Source organism: Giraffa tippelskirchi, chromosome 8 (assembly GCF_054371585.1).
Source record: "Giraffa tippelskirchi isolate mGirTip1 chromosome 8, T2T-mGirTip1v1.2.pri, whole genome shotgun sequence".
Classification (NCBI taxonomy): domain Eukaryota; kingdom Metazoa; phylum Chordata; class Mammalia; order Artiodactyla; family Giraffidae; genus Giraffa; species Giraffa tippelskirchi.
Window position 1 is genome coordinate 109,163,437 of NC_137282.1, and position 13,610 is coordinate 109,177,046.

The 13,610-nt window shown below is 44.0% G+C and overlaps 2 long non-coding RNA genes across 4 annotated transcripts in view; one reads left to right on the forward strand and one right to left on the reverse strand.

Annotated features, from left to right (window-relative positions):
- LOC145516821 (uncharacterized) overlaps positions 1 to 13,610 on the reverse strand; it is a 145,801-nt gene that overhangs the window by 37,054 nt on the left and 95,137 nt on the right. The window lies entirely within an intron of this gene.
- Positions 1,391 to 6,804, forward strand: LOC145516838 (uncharacterized). The gene is made up of 2 exons (XR_014061801.1): positions 1,391 to 1,576; positions 2,308 to 6,804. It is a non-coding gene; the product is annotated as an uncharacterized LOC145516838 (long non-coding RNA).

A 13,610-nucleotide genomic window follows, 5' to 3' on the forward strand; every position in this document is an offset into this window, starting at 1 on the left:
TTCTCTTCTTTGTTGCTCTGTAAGACAAGCTCAAGAATTCCTGTAAGCCATCAGTTTCTGTTCTAGGGGTTTCAGTTTCATCTTTTCTTCCTCTACCCACCCATCCACCATCGGGCAGGGGAAAAGGGTAACACTGTAAGGAGAAGAAAGAGCACTCTAAGAAGGCCTGGAGTCACTGGCAGAACAGTTAATTGTAAGAATGAAGAGGTATATCATTATGTTTGCCACACTCTGAAGAATATAAAGGGCCTAAAACCTCCTCAACCTCTCACTGTAAGGCCTGCAGCAGGAGCACCAAGCAATCACTCATTCATGGATGGAGAGCACCAGTCATGTGCTAGGCACTGTTCCAGGCACAGCGGTAAACAGAGCAAGTCCTCTCACGGAGCTTACGTGAAACACAGTAGAAGAAAAGCCAGTCCAAGAGGTTGGTTAGCGGTGAAACCTGTGCACAATGCCACAGTAAGCACACAATGAACACCAGATATTGTTAACTAGTGTTGTTATTATTGGCCCTAATTTAGGGTTATTAAAGTATATCCTTTGACTTTATGCCATATATAGCTGTTTTCTGCACTAAAGCTGGACCCACCTCACACTTGCTTTCTCAGAAGCAACCTCTGCACCCTTGTTCCCATCAGAACACAAAATCCCTTTTATTTTATCATCTTTCCCCTCTCCTAGCTTCTTACCTGTTTTGGAGAATCATAACCCTTTCCCCAGTTCTCCAGAGGTTAGGAATGGAAGTCAGAGCTATAATTCTCTATTTGCTCTATTAAAATATGAATTATTGATGGTTCACTTCCCATCCTATTCTAGAAGTGAAAGGCAGCCACCCTTTTCCAGGGTCTCTCTTTATGCAAATCTATGAACACAAAGAAGCATTCCTAAGGGACTGCCCCAGGGCAGGGGTAACTAATCTGCAGGTGGTCTCATTCCTGCCTGGCACTTTCCATTGTGTGGTCCTACCCAGGTTTACTTAGGCTACTTGACTTGAAATAGGAACCCACCACACTCTGATTCCCCCTTACTGTGATTTATGGTTTTAAAATACCTTGTAACATGTAATTCACTTATTTATTAGCTATGTCCTTTATTTTCCTTTTCTTCCCTGAGAATGTAAATTCTCTGGCTGGCAAAGATGTTAGGTTTTTTCATTGGAAGGATGCCTGGCCCATATTAGGCACTCAGTAAATATTTGTGGAATGAATGAATGATAAAAGCTTTCTATCTATCCTGGAAGGACCACGCGGCCCTTAGATAGTGCTTCAAAAAGCAAAGTCAACCAAAACTTGGGTAACTGACTTAGACCCTATTTTTCTTGCAAACTATAAAGTAAAGGGTGGGGTGGAGCGAGAGTGGTTTCCCCCACCTCCTCTCCCCTTCTCCCTTGCGGAGGAGGTGGAGGCAACCAGTGAAGGAAGGGCAGGGTCCCTGCCACCTTCTGGAACAGCGGCTGTGTGACCTGCTTGTCTTGCTCCCATTCTTTGGACAGTCCTGTTCCTGGATTTTACAGTATGCGCCTGTTCTTTCCGCATCGTGGTTACTGTGAATAAATTATTGAAGAAGCATACAGGTACATTTTTCTTTCCCCCCTGCACCATGACTAGCAGTTCGTTGGATTCGGCAGGCAGGAAACACAAATACACTGAAACTGAGATTTGAAAGCTGCACCTGGAGTTGCAGGATTTCATTTTTAAGAGAAAGGATCAGATCGCGGGGCGGAGGCGCGCAGCGCTGCGGCGCCAGCAGTGTGGGTGAGCAGAGGGGAGGGCCGGCTCCGCCCGTGTCCCCACCCCCAGCCAGCTGGAAAAAGGCTGTCTGTGCTGCGTCTTCCGCAGTGTCGTCACGGTTGAAGCGGCTGCAGGCGACCAAGAAAACGAGTGGAGAGGCGGCGAGGAGCCAGCCTCCCACAGGCCGGGGACAGGGGAGGGCGAAACCGCTCCCTAACCGCGGGCTCACTCTGCAGAGCCGTCTCCACGGCTTTCCCCGGCCTTGCTCCGGGACCCAGGGTTTCAGAGCGAGCTGCAGTGGGGAGGCTGGCTCCCCTTCCTGGGCTCTGCCGCAGAGCGGCCGCCGCGCCCCGGCTGGTCTCCGCGCCCCGGCCCAGCCGGCCCCTCGGCGGCCTCTCCACTTCGCCAGAAGCCTGTCCGTCCACCCCGCTCTTCGTGGCTCGCCCGCCCCTGAGTCCCTGCAGCGCTTTCACAGTTCACACGGTCACTCTTCTCGGTGTCTCCCCGGTTATAAAATACATCAAGATCCATATGCTCTTTTTTCTTAACCTTCCTTTTTTTTTTTTTTCTTCAGATTATATCGCTTCTGTAGTTCCTGTTGTGTTCAACTCAAAGCAATGAGCCTTACAGGCCGCTAATTACGCGACCTCAGGAAAATCCTTCTGGAATGGCTTTCTCACATGCGAAATGAGATTTTTAAGGTCCCTGCCAGCTTTAAATTCAGGGCCTTCCCAAGGAGAACTAGAGTCGGTTTGCTGGATAAAGCTGCTCTGGCTGCAGTGGTTCTTGGAGTAAATGTTTTGTTTCTGGAGGTTATGGGTGGGTGGTCTCTCTGAGCCGCCACCCAGAAGGGGAGCCCACAGTGACCCTGGTTTCTTCTCTGCTGGACACTCACTACCTACCCAGCTCTTCTAAAACCAGGTCTCCAGGCCACAGACATGTGACCACTTGGATACTGACTGAGGAATAGGGGAAAATCCCTTCTCCTGCAAGTTCTGTGTTGACAAGGAAGAAATTTTTCAGAAAGACTTTATTGCTAGGAAATTATGAAGTACAAAAACAACCATGGAAACATCCAGTCAGAGCCCACATTCTTTGAATAACTTGAAAAGAAAGCAAACATTTGTTAGCAAATTTTAGGCAAACTTGAGCCCCAAGTCATTGCCCTCAGCCGAACCATGAAAGAGAAGGTTGCCAAGTCAAAGATATTCAAACTTCCCCTACACAGCCTCTGCGGCCCCTTTCCAGACTCTGTACAGAGGAATAGGCATGGGCTCTGCAATCATTCACATGGGAACTTGACTTGAGTTTAGCCCATTTTTTGGCTATCTGGCTTTGGTGAAACTTCTTAACTTTTCTGATTCTCACTTTTTTTTTTCTATTCAGTAGGAATAGTATTATCTGTCTTGTTGACTTGAATGAATCTTAAATAAGAAAGTTTGTGTATCATTCAGAGTTCTTCTTTGAAACTGGACTTATTCCAATTGGCTTAATCACAACAGCAGTTTATTTGTTGGCTCAGACAGTAAAGAGTCTGTCTGCAATGCGGGAGACCTGGGCTCGATCCCTGAGTCTGGAAGATTCCCTGGAGAAGGAAATGGCAACCCACTCCAGTATTCTTGCCTGGAAAATTGCACAGATGGAGAAACCTGGAGGGCTACAGTCCATGGGGTCACAAACAGTCGGACACGACTGAGCGACTAACACTTTCAAGAGGTGCAGAGGGGCCACAATCCCTGAGAAGGCCAGGGAAATCAGACCTGGAGGCAGTGAAACCAGGAAGTCCTCCCAAATAACACTACCAGTGCTCCAGGAGATTCCCTAACCGCCCCCTGCCGCCCTGCAAGCAGCTGCACAGGCCCCAGTGGCTTACTTGACTAGTCCTAAGCCTACAGGGCCTCAACAGGGCTTCTGCCATTGCTGCTTCTGAGAGCTGCACTTCTCAAGATACTGCCTTCGCTTGCAGCCTTGCCTTCCAAACCAAAGTCTCTGGTTCCCTCTGTTATCATCTCTGAGTATCTCTCTCTCGAGCCCTGACAAGACACTCCCTTTCCAACCCATTTTCCTACATCTTGTTTGATTTACTTGAGACAATCATCTGCCCATTTGTAAGGCTGATTCTACCCTTGGGTGGAATTCAGCTTTTTAACTCTTCTTCAAGAATAGAACAGTGTGACCTTGGCAGGAGGCACCAGTTTTCCGTACAGCCTCACCTCTTTACCTCCTCACAGCCCTGTGTAAATACTTATCTCTCCCTGCTGTAAAGCCTACGCTATCTTTAGACTACCTGATACTTTGCCTTGTCTCATCTGAGTCAAGTTCAGCTACCAGCTGAGCCACCACCTGGATGTTCTTTGATTCAATATCCAAATGCTTCCAAGGCCTAGACCAGTGGTTTTCGGCCCCTGGCTGCAGAATGAAGGAGGGTGGGGGGGCTGAGCCTTGGAGAGTCTGACTTAATTGGTTATGGGTGAGCCCAGATGTAGGCATTTTTAACAGCTCCCCAGTTTATTTCAGCAGGGGAACTATCTTCTAAAATCTCATCAAGGTTTTGCTTAACAACACTGAAAGGTTTAAGCAAGAAGTAAAAATTGAAAACATAAGACCAAACAAGAGTGAAGAGGGTAATATACTCACAATCTCTAATAAGTATCTGCAAATATTAACTTTTTAGTTAACAATTTTGCAAGTAGGGTCAATGAATTAGCCTTTTTAGGCCATTTCAGTGTATAGGTCTGAAAGTCATGTGAATTCCTCTTGGTCATCGTGTACCTATTAATATTGAATTTAAATAGAAAGTGGGTGGGGGTAGAGAAGAAGTCTTTACAGAATGTAACATAATGGCTGGTTGTCTAGTCTCTCTAAGATAAGTGAGGAATGGCAGATGGTAAATTCTGTTTATCTTGGATGTTTGGTTCATTCAATAACGATTCATCTTTTGACAAAGTGCTTGAGGTAAATATATTGACAGCTATGAGGATACCCAGAGAAGGCAATGGCACCCCACTCCAGTACTCTTGCCTGGAAAATCCCATGGACGGAGAAGCCTGGTAGGCTGCAGTCCATGGGGTCGCAAAGAGTCAGACACGACTGAGTGACTTCACTTTCACTTTTCGCTTTCGTGCACTGGAGAGGGAAATGGCAACCCACTCCAGTGTTCTTGCCTAGAGAATCCCAGGGGTGGGGGAGCCTGGTGGGCTGCCGTCTATGGGGTCACACAGAGTTGGACACGACTGAAGCGACTTAGCAGCAGCATGAGGATACCGGGGTGTTCATTACTCATCCCTGACTTCACATGTCAGTTTTCAATATATTTCCCTGTATATTCTCCATTCTGAACTGTCAGTTATAGGGATAAGAAAGGAGCAGGAGGAGGAAATCAGTATTCCGTCAATGATGGGATAGGTAAATGCCATAGAACAACGGAAATAACATCTCAACATGGCTCACATTATGTACCTGAATCACCAGTGTTGTGAAGGTGAGGTGTAGATAACTAGTTTGGATAATTATGAGAACAGTTGTATTCTGCTGCTGCCATTGTGGAAAAACCATGAGAAAACTTACCCCGAACTGCTATTTGGTACACAACATGGCAGAAGTGCAAGGGCTAAGGAACAGGAGAAGCCCACCAGCTGTGGATACTTGTCATTCTTTTACAGCCAATTAGCATTTTAAATCCATGTCCTATGGTTGGGAGTTACCCATCTCCCACTATAGAAATTGAGGATGTCAGGCACTTACTTTGCTTGTTTCCACTGCAACTAGAAGAGGTGTCAGGAATACACAGAAAAACTATACAAAAAATGTCTTAATGATCTCGATAACCATGATGGTGTGATCACTCACCTAGAGCCAGACTTCCTAAAATGTGAAGTCAAGTGGGCCTTAGGAAGCAATACTACCAATGAAGCTAGTGGAGGTGATGACATTCCAGCTGAGCTATCTAAAATCTTAAAAGATGATGCTGTTAAAGTGCTGCACTCAATATGCCAGCAAATTTGGAAAACTCAGCAGTGGCTACAGGACTGGAAAATGTCAGTTTTCATTACAATCCCAAAGAACAGCAATGCCAAAGAATGTTCAAACTACCACAAATTGCACTCATTTCACATGCTATTAAGGTAATGCTCAAAATCCTTCCGGAGAAGGCAATGGCAGCCCATTTCAGTACTCTTGCCTGGAAAATCCCATGGATGGAGGAGCCTGGTAGGCTGCAGTCCATGGGGTCGCAGGAGTCTGACACAACTGAGCGACTTCCCTTTCACTTTTCTCTTTCATGCATTGAGAAGGAAATGGCAACCCACTCCAGTGTTCTTGCCTGGAGAATCCCAGGGACAGGGGAGCCTGGTGGGCTGCCGTCTATGGGGTTGCACAGAGTCGGACACGACTGAAGCGGCTTAGCAGCAGCAGCAGCAGCAAAATCCTTCAAGCTAGGCTTTAACAGTAGGTGAACTGAGAACTTCCAGATGTGCAAGTTGGTTTAGAAAAGGCAGGGGAACCAGAGATCAAATTGCCAACATGTGTTGGATCACAGAAAAAGCAAGGCAATTCCAGAAAACCATCTACTTCTGCTTCATTGACTATGCTAAAGTCTTTGACTGTGTGGATAACAGCAAACTGTGGAAAATTCTTCAAGACATGAAAATACCAGACCACCTTTCATGCCTCTTGAGAAGCCTGTATGCAGGTCAAGAAGCAACACTTAGAACAAGACATGGAAAAACGGACTAGTTCAAAATTTGGAAAGGGGTACGTCAAGGCTGTATATTTTCACCCTGCTTATTTAACTTATATGCAGAGTGCATCATGTGAAATGCCAAGCTGGATGAAGCATAAGCTGGAATCAAGATTGCCAGGAGAAATATCAATAATCTCAGATATGCAGATGATACCACCCTAATGGCAGAATGCTGGGCTTCCCTTGTGGCTCAGCTGGTAAAGAATCCGCCTGCAATGCAGGAGACCTGGGTTCGATCTCTGGGTTGGGAAGATTCCCTGAAGAAGGGAAAGGCTATCCACTCCAGTATTAACACGGAAAAAAATGTTCCAAACATGATCTGGGACAAAACTGTTTGGGGCTTCCCTGGTAGCTCAATTGGTAAAGAATCTGCCTGCAAGGCAGGAGACCCCAGTTCCATTCCTGGATTGGGAAGATCCTCTGGAGAAGGAAATGATAACCTACTCCAGTATTCTTGCCTGGAGAATCCCAGGAACAGAGGAACCTGGCAGGCTACAATCCATGGGGTCACAAGAGTCGGACACAACTTAGCGACTAAACTATCACCACCAATGGCAGAAAGTGAAGAGGAACTAAAGAGCTTTCTGATGAAGGTGAAAGAGGAGAGTGAAAAAGCTGGTTTACAACTTAACATTCAAAATGCTAAGATTGTTGGCATTTGGTCCCATACTTCATAGCAAATAGATGACGTAAAAATGGAAACAGTACAGACTTTATTTTCTTGGGCTCCAAAATCATTGCAGACAGTGACTGTAGCCATGAAATTAAAAGGCACTTGCTCCTTGGAAGAAAACCTATGACAAATCTAGACAGCATATTAAAAAGCAGAGACATTACTTTACCAACAAAGGTCCATCTGGTGAAAACTATGGTTTTTCCAGTAGTCATGTATGTATGTGAGAATTGGACCATAAAGAAAGCTGAGTGCCAAAGAATTGATGCTTTCAAATTTTAGTGTTGGAGAAGACCCTGAGAGTCCCTTGGACAGCAAACCAGTCAACCCTCAGGAAATCAACCCTGAATATTCATTGGAAGGACTGATGCTGAAGTTGATGCTCCAATACTTTGGCCACTTGATGGGAAGAGCCAACTCAATGGAAAAGACCCTGATGCCGGGAAAGATTGAAGGCAGGAGGAGAAGGGGACAACAGAGGATGAGATGGTTGGATGGCATCTTGGACTCAATGGACATAAGTTTGATCAACTCTGGGAGATAGTGAAAGACAGGGAAGCCTGGCATGCTGCAGTCCATGAGGTCACAATGAGTTGGACACAACTGAGCGACTGAACAACAAATTGTAGCTAGAGCACGGGCATAGCTACCTGATCCAAGAGTAATAGCTCCAGACCTAGAATCAGAAGCCCAATGATCAGAAGTGACTTAGGATGACATTAGGCAGTGGTTCTGCAGATGGGTCTGGCATCAGTGGCATTTGGAGTGCAGGCTACAACATTGAGGGTGCAGTGCTGGCAGTGGAGGGACATCACAGGGCCAGTTCTACAGTGTGACAGAGCTGGCTTTCAGACTTCTCATATTTGATGAGCTACCCAATATTATTTTAATAAAATTTTTCTTTTCTCCTTAATGACCTTGCGTTATTGCAGTCATGTAATTGCCACTCTACCTCAGTCTTTGCCCCTTTATAATCCATTCTCAGTGGAAGAACTAGAGTGTTGCCATGAAAACATCAGTCACAACATAACATTTCTCAGCTCAGAACCCTCCAATGGCATCCCTTGTCACTCAGTAAAAGCCAAAGACTTAGAGTGACCTAAAAGGGTCTACATAGTTCCTCTGACTCTGCTACCAATACCATTTCTCCCACTCAAATATGCTTGCCTCAAGACTATTTACTTGCTAAAATCTTCCCTGCAAAGTTCTTCCCCCAGAAATCCACATGACTTACTCCCTCACCTCCTTTAAGCCTTAGCTGAAATATTACTTTCTTGGTGCAGGTTTCCTTGAAAACACTCTTCAAAATTGCCATTGCACTCCTTGACATTCTTTGTACACTTTCCCTACTTTAGGATCCAGATGTTCAAGCTGGTTTTAGAAAAGGCAGAGGAACCAGAGATCAAATTGCCAATATCCGCTGGATCATCGAAAAAGCAAGAGAGTTCCAGAAAAACATCTATTTCTGTTTTATTGACTATGCCAAAGCCTTTGACTGTGTGGATCACAATAAACTGTGGAAAATTCTGAAAGAGATGGGAATACCAGACCATCTGACCTGTCTCTTGAGAAACCTGTATGCAGGTCAGGAAGCAACAGTTAGAACTGGACATGGAACAACAGACTGATTCCAAATAGGAAAAGGAGTACGTCAAGGCTGTATATTGTCACCCTGCTTATTTAACTTATATGCAGAGTACATCATGAGAAACGCTGGGCTGGAAGAAACACAAGCTGGAATCAAGATTGCCGGGAGAAATATCAATAACATCAGATATGCGGATGACACCACCCTTATGGCAGAAAGTGAAGAAGAACTAAAGAGCCTCTTGATGAAGGTGAAGGAGGAGAGTGAAAAAGTTGGGTTAAAGCTCAACGTTCAGAAAACTAAGATCATGGCATCTGGTCCCATCACTCCATGGGAAATAGATGGGGAAACAGTGGAAACAGTGTCAGACTTTACTTTTTTGGGCTCCAGAATCACTGCTGATGGTGACTGCAGCCATGAAATTAAAAGACGCTTACTACTTGGAAGGAAGGTTATGGCCAACCTAGATAGCATGTTTAAAAGCAGAGACATTACTTTGCCAACAAAAGTCCATCTAGTCAAGACTATGGTTTTTCCAGTGGTCATGTATGGATGTGAGAGTTGGACGGTGAAGAAAGCTGAGCACCGCAGAATTGATGCTTTTGAACTGTGGTGTTGGAGAAGACTCTTGAGAGTTTCTTGGACTGCAAGGAGATCCAATCAATCCATCCTAAAAGAGATCAATCCTGGGTGTTCATTGGAAGGTCTGATGTTGAAGCTGAAGCTCTAATACTTTGGCCACCTCATGCGAAGGGTTGACTCATTGGAAAAGACCCTAATGCTGGGTAGGATTGGGGGCGGGAGGAGAAGGGGACGACAGAGGATGAGATGGTTGGATGGCATCACCGACTCGATGAACATGGGTTTGGGTAGACTCCGGGAGTTGGTGATGGACAGAGAGGCCTGGCGTGCTGCAATTCATGTGGTCGCAGAGAGTCGGACACGACTGAGTGACTGAACTGAACTGAATAGATTTTATACTTGTCTTATTTGTTAATGTTAATCTCTCAGCCTCCACTAGAGTGTAAGCTCCAAGAGGGGAGGGATCTTTTTTTTTTTTCCCCATTGCTGCATCCACAGTGCCTGGAAGAGTGTGTGGCACAGAATAGGTCCTCAACAATTATTTTGTAGATGGATGGGTGGATAGATGGGGAGGATGTTAATGATTAGTGAAAAGTGTAAGTTTACCTAACAAAAGAAAAACAGCAGGAATGAGAAGGGAACTTGCAAATGCACAAGTAGAGCTCCAGTTGCCCCTGGAGGGTTCTGAGATGAGAAATGTTATGCCATGATTGTTATCTTGTGAGGGCTGGTCAAAGGTATCTGAGGACTCTTTGCTTTTGCTTTTTACAGAAGAGGCTGATTTTTGCCAGTTCAAGAGGGTCAAGAGGAAATCAGCATTATTCTTGGTTGTCAGAAATTCTGATCATGGGACAATTGTCCAAATTAATTTGAGGAAGAATTGGACAGCATAATGGCAGTAATAGTAATAACAGCTTTCATTCATTGAGTGTTTACCGAATGTGGGATTCTTCTTTAAATGCTTTATGTAGACTATCTCACTTAATCCTTACAATAAGTTTATGAGGTAGGCACTACTTTTTTTCCAATTTTGCAAAGATGATAATAAGAGGCTAAACAATTTGCCAAAGGCCAGATATCTAGAAAGATTTCATTTAAATATTTGGCTATACTTTGAGATGAGACAAGAAAAAAAAAATCAATCAAGGTTGATCTGGCTACCCAGCATTGAAAAATGACCCTGCAGAATGACAGATACCAAGTATGATGTTGTGGAACATGAACAGGCAGGTGGAGTTTAAATGTCAGTTCTACAACTCACTGTCTGCATGGCTTTAGACAAGTTACTTTTCTCTCTGCATTGATTTCCTCATTTGTAAAATGTAAAATCATATGCTCCTTGCAGAATTATCAAGATTCAATGAAATCACACATTGAAACATCTCATATAAAGTCAAAAACGATAGAATGAACTCTTCATTTCCAAGGAAAATCATTCAATATCACAGTAACCCAAGTCTATACCCCAGCCACTAATGCTGAAGAAGTTGAAGTTGAATGGTTCCATGAAGACCTACAAAACCTAAAACTAACCTCCCAAAAGATGTTCTTTTCATCATAGGGGACTGGAATGAAAAAGTAGGAAGTCAAGAGATACCTAGAGTAACAGGCAAGTTTGGCCTTGGAGAACAGAATGAAGCAGGGCAAAGGCTAACAGAGTTTTGTCAAAAAAACACACTGGTCATAGCAAACACCATCTTCCAACAACACAAGGGACGACTCTACACATGGACATCACCAGAAGGTCAATACTGAAATCAGGTTGATTATGTTCTCTGCAGCCCAAAATGGAGAAGCTCTTTACAGTCAGCAAAAACGAGACCAGGAGCTGACTGTGGCTCGGATCATGAACTTCTTATTGCCAAATCAGACTTAAACTAAAGAAAGTAGAGATTTAGGTCAGATACGACCTAAATCAAATCCCTTATGATTATACAGTGGAAATGACAAATAGATTCAAGGAATTAGATCTGATAGAGTGCCTGAAGAACTATGGATGGAGGTTCATGACACTGTACGGGAGACAGTGATCAAGACTATCCCTAAGAAAAAGAAATGCAAAATGTCAAAATGGTTGTCTGAGGAGCCCTTACACATAGCTGAGAAAAGAAGAGAAGCTAAAGGCAAAGGAGAAAAGGAAAGATATACCCATCTGAATGCAGAGTTCCAAAGAATAGCAAGGAGAAATAAGAAAGACTTCTTCAGTGATCAGTGCAAAGAAATAGAGGAAAACAATAGAATGGGAAAGACTAGAGATCTCTTCAAGAAAATTAGAGTTGCCAAGGGAACATTTCATGCAAAGATGGGCACAATAAAGGATAGAAATGGTATGGACCTAATAGAAGCAGAAGATATTAAGAAAAGGTACAAGAATACACAAAGAACTATACAAAAAAAGATCTTAATGACCCAGATAACCACGATGGTGTGATCACTCACCTAGAGCCAGACATCCTGGAGTATGAAGTCAAGTGGGCCTTAGGAAGCATCACTATGAACAAAGCTAGTGGAGGTGACAGAATTCCAGCTGAGCTATTTCAAATCCTCAAAGATGATGCTGTGAAAGTGCTGCACTCAATGTGCCAGCAAATCTGGAAAACTCAGCAGTGGCCACAGGACTGGAAAAGGTCAGTTTTCATTCCAATCCCAAAGAAAGGCAATGCCAAAGAATATTCAAACTACCACACAATTGCACTCATCTCATGGTTTTTCCAGTAGTCATGTATGCATGTGAGAGTTAGACCATAAGGAAAGCTGAGCATCAAAGAATTGATGCTTTTGAACTGTGGTGTTGGAGAAGACTCTTGAGAGTCCCTTGGACAGCAAGGAGATCCAACCAGTCCATCCTAAAGGAAATCAATACTGAATATTCATTGGAAGGACTGATGCTGAAGCTGAAGCTCCAATACTTTGGCCACCTGATGGGAAGAGCCAACTCATTGGAAGACACCCTGATGCTGGGAAAGATTGAAGGCAGAAGAAGAAGGGGACGACAGAGGATGAGATGGTTGGATGGCATCACTGACTTGATGGACATGAGTTTGAGCAAGCTCCAGGAGTTGGTGAAGGACAAGGAAGCCTGGCATGCTGCAGTCCATGGGGTCGCAAAGAGTCAGACAAAACTGACCAACTGAACTGAACAGGATATAATGTCTGACCCAGAAAAGGCACTCAAGAAATGATGTTGCTACTATTATTACTACTACTACTACTGTTATTTTTATTATTGAAGGGATTCATAGTCCATCCAGCCTCTTTGCTCCATGCTTGTGAATGCTCTGTGTGTGCTTTTCAGACATTAGCCAACAGCATTTAGAATCAACTAGACAACAATCTAAAAATGCAAATTCCTGAGTTCCACAAATGTCACTCATGGATGGAATATTGACATTCTCTTAAAGAAGTCTAGAAACATAGAGAAACTTCACACCTCCTTATTAATGTTGTATAAGCTGAATTCCTTATGGGAAACTAATGCCTCAAGCAGCGTAACCTAATGGTTAAGTGAACAGGGTCTGGGGTTCTATGGCCTTGGGGTCTTCTGTTAGCAGATGGACTTCTTTGTAGTTGCTTTTATGTGTAAAACTGACATAATGATAACTCTTCCCTCATAAAGATGAAGCTTAAAATAAAGATGTAAAACAATTTCTAAGAGCTTGGCAAAGATTTAAGTTCAATAAGGGTTAACTTATCATTCAAATTCATTTTCCATTATTTGGGCTTCCACTGGTGGAATGATTTTTTTTTTTAAGTGGAGATTTTTCCAGTCTCAAACTTTGCAAACAAGCACCCCTGTTGATCTTCCCATGGAAAGTGACAACACAACAAGCTCATTCCTGACAGGTCCTGTACAGGGCAGGCCTGTGAGCAGTTCCAGCTCATCTTAAGAGCCTTTGCCAGTGTTTCATACTAATATTGTAAACTTAGGAAGGTTTTCTTGATAACTAAACTAAATCTTACAAATTAAAATTCCACATACGATAGTGTGTAGGAAAGGGCACATGCATTCATCCTTCCAGTTCCCTGAGGATCCATCAGCTCCTTTCACTGGTCCCTCTTACCTGGCAGACACCACAGTAGTTTTGCTCTGCCTAGAGTCAGGGCTGCGCTGTTGACATAGCTGCTTTCCCTTACAAGTTTTAGAGGAAATGTGACCTCTGCCCACACACAAAAGTTCCCCTCACCTCTGCCCCACACCCAGAGGGCTTCACCTTCACCCAGTCATTTCCCCTCTCTCAGCTCTTTGTCCACTTCACAGCTCTCATCCCAGTACAAAATTTCATAACTTATTTT